Raw genomic sequence first — 3,957 nt, 5'->3', positions numbered from 1 at the left:
AAAGAATTAAATGGAACAAAGGCAATGAGTGACTGATGAGTAATTTATTATATTAGACATATCCCTTTCAATGGACATTAAGCAAAGGAGGCAACTAAAGTTCTACTGTCTGGAAATCACCTTGGAAATTTATGAGTGGACAAAGAAACAGAGCTAGTCATTCAGAGCTTCAGACTGCTAAATCCTTCTCAGGCATTCATAGTTTCTAGAGTTAGTAGTTAAAGGTTATAGCACCATCTGGTGACTTTTTTAGCACCTACACCAACCACAATCTCTTGAAACCATATGAAGAACAGCCCCTATGAGGAATTATGTGCTATAATGAATAAATTTGAAATTTGAATATATGTGTGTATGTACATATATATCGCTGTGGATAATTTGAAGTTTTGAGAAAAATAAATTTCACTAAACATTTTTCTACTGTGAATTGGAATCATTATGTGAATATCCTATATTCTAATTATAAGGTTTTTAAGAATCATAAATATTTTCATCACACCCCAAAACTTCTCTTTTTAATCTAGCTATATTGATTTTTTTAAACTTTCTATAAATGATTAGAATAGAAATAGCCTCTTTTAATCTCTTTTATCTCCTGCTTGGTTATGAATTATTTCCCTAAGCAGAACTGAAAAAAAAATAACACTTTCCAATTTCCTCTAAATATTTTTTGTTATATTTTTTTCATCTTTCAGTACTTTCTGTCAAATAGCTTTCCTGATTTCCCAGCAGTACATACCTATATATTAGGAATCTCTTTCCCACCCCCCCAAATAGCTTGTGACCTTGGGCTTAACAAACAATGGGCTGATGTGTTCATTTGCTTTTAGTCATGTCAATCAATAAGCATTTATCAAGGGCATATTTACTATGCTGCAGGCACAGGTGTTAAACAATGGGGATACAAAGAAATTTTTTAAAGGTATTCTGAAGGATCTCAAATTCTAACAGCCTTATTTAACTTGTTTTTTTTTTATTTTAATTTTTAAAAAACCCAATAGCTTTAGTGATCACGTCTTTTTTACTAGAGACAGAGGTACAGTGATTATATGAACCATTGACTCCTTATTTTCTTCAATAATCTAGAACTTTTTTCTTCTAAATACATTTTTTGTTGTTCTATATGTTTTGATATACAGAATTTAATAAAACCTGAGTACATTGATTGCTATTAACCTTAAGTTGGCTAATTAAGTAAACTAACTGATTAAATACTAAACTATTTGAATAACATAATATTGGTTAATGAACAAAGGTAGAATTATAATTTTTATATTTGAATAGCCAGCTGTGGATTTTAAATATCTAATTATTCAGATTTGTTATTACTGTAAAATGTATGTGAGTATATAGATACATAGAATGTCTTGGTAAATTAATTTGAAAGTATTTTATGCACTTTGTATTTTTTTCAATCAAATTTATCTTTCCATTGTTCTCTCCTCTGTTTATTTTTTTGTGAGGATATATAAAAATACTGATGATTTCTATTAATTTTGCTTTCTTCTATTTTACTGAAGCTATTCATCATCTTGATTAGTTTCTGTGCTTTCTCTTGGGCTTTCTAATTAAACCGTCATATACTCTGCTAGTAGAGATAGCATCTTATGTGATGTTAATACCTTTTATTTCTCTCTCACCTTAGTGCTATGGGCATAGTTTACAGATTAATGTCAGATAAGAGTGGGGAGGAAGAAATTATTTTGCTATACCATTGTGCTAGGAATGCCCCTAGTATTTCACCATGGCAACTAATGTTAGCTCTTGTTCTTATACATTTTTTTAAAATTATACTACAAGAAGGGCCTTTTCATGCCTGTGCTTTTTAATATAAATGAATGTTTTATTTTGTTAAAAGGCTTTTATGCATAAAGATGATAATTGGATCTATGTGAGCTAATAAAATCAATAATCTGCTGAATTTAAAGAGTAAAAATAAGAGGGCTAAAGATAAAGATTTAGTGTACTACCAAAATTAGGGTTGGATGTGGGAGATGATCCATCAAAAGGGACTGTGTAAGAATAGCCAGACAGGAAGGAAAAGAACAAGGAGATTTTAGTGTTACAAGTTCTCAAGAGAGAAAAGAATATCTGAGAAAGCAAAGGGGTTAATACAATCATTGCTTCAGAAAGGACAGGAAGAATGAGCACTGAGAAGTCTATCAATTTTGGTGATGGAGAAAACATTGACTAACTAAATTTGGAGAAAGTAGTTTCAGGTTAATGATCAGTTAGAAATTCCAAGTTCAGAAATGAATGAAAGAAGAAGTAGTTACAATGAGTAAATAAAGTTCCCCAGAAGTTTGAGAAAAGGACAATAACTTTAAGGGAAATACAGGGTAATGGGAATAAGTTTGGAGAAGTGGGTAGATCTAGACAACACAATAAAAGCCATTTGAAAGGGAGATATGGATTATTGTATTTAGAAAAGAGAGGGTAATTATGTGTGCAATTTCTTGGAAAAGACAGGAAGGTAGAGAATCTAGAGTATATATAGGTAGAGTTATAGCTTTGGTGAGTTTAATGGCAATCTCTTCATCAGAGATTAGAATAAAGGAGAGAATAGAGGATGATGCCACAGAACTTTTTGACATAAACTACAGAATAAAGAGAGAGCAAAGAGATAAATAAACTTTATTTCTATATTAAAAATCTGTATAAAGACTTCTGATTAGAAAGGGGAGGGAAAATATTAGAGGTCTGTAAAAAAGATTTAAGAGATGTTTACAGGGAAAATGATGGAGTCCTATGTTTTTCCATATATACAATTATATTATTTTCTTTTTTTTTAAAGTACTAGATACTGGGGCAGCTAGGTGGTGCAGTGAATAGAGCACCAGCCTTGGCGTCAGGAGGACCTGAGTTCAAATCCGACCTCAGACACTTGACACACTTACTAGCTGTGTTACCTTGGGCAAGCCACTTAACTCCAATTGCCTTCCAAAAATTACTCTGTACCAATAGAAATTCCTCTTCTGAATTGTAAATCATATAAACTTCCATTATTCAAATGACACCATGAAAATAACATATTTGTAGGGATGAGATTAACAGATCAATGTTGTTATGGACACACTCAATTCCATTTGTTACCTGAAAAAATAGAAAAGGAGAAACTCTTGAAGGACAATCATGCTGATCAATAGAAGTTGGCTATTGAACCAACGCCAATCCTATTCTTTTTGCTTGGACTGGTACACAGGCTATGTATCAAGGATTCTGGAGTGAAGAGGATGTTACCTTCCCATTGCCTCTGAGAGTGTGGTCACAGATGTGAAATATTTTGCCTTCGTTTGTTATCAGTGTAATGCCAAGCAAAGGCATCCAAAGGTTCAAAATACCAGCATAGCTGCTCTCCATTTTATTCAGTGACAAATTAAGAACAGAGAAAATAATAACATAGCATAATTCAAAATACAGCATTCACCAAGTGTAATTAAATAATCTCCAAGGACTACTCCACCCCTAGACATTACATTCATTTAGTCAATCACAAAGTCCCTCTTCTAAATACTACCCCAACCCTAGGCAGTATATTCATTTAGTAAATCACAAAGCCCCTCTTTTCAAATGGAGATTAGTTTCCAATCATAAGCAAAGTACATTAATTTGGTCAGTCACAGAGCACAAAAAGGTCAAAAGTTTCCCACCCTTGGATCACAACTGAATAGGCCATCTATCCCAGAGTTACAACAAGCTTAAGCACAGCATTTAATACCTAAAGAGAGGTCTTTTCTTCATCTTGACCTGAGGCAAGTTCTCAGCAATCTTTTTTTTTTCCTGGGGAGACAAAGCTTAGCAAGGCCACAAGATACATTGCCAGTGTCTTCATTAATTAATTCTCTGTCTGCAGAACAGTCCTAGGACCCCTGAAAACATTAGAAAAACCCTCTTCCACGATTTCTGTAAAAATACAACAAAAAAATCCTTCTTCAGGACTTATGAACCAACAGC

Source organism: Petaurus breviceps, unplaced genomic scaffold (genome assembly GCF_028583685.1).
Source record: "Petaurus breviceps papuanus isolate PSGF00001 unplaced genomic scaffold, PetGlider_PUasm1.0 151, whole genome shotgun sequence".
NCBI lineage: Eukaryota > Metazoa > Chordata > Mammalia > Diprotodontia > Petauridae > Petaurus > Petaurus breviceps.
Note: the sequence above shows the minus strand (reverse complement) of the source record.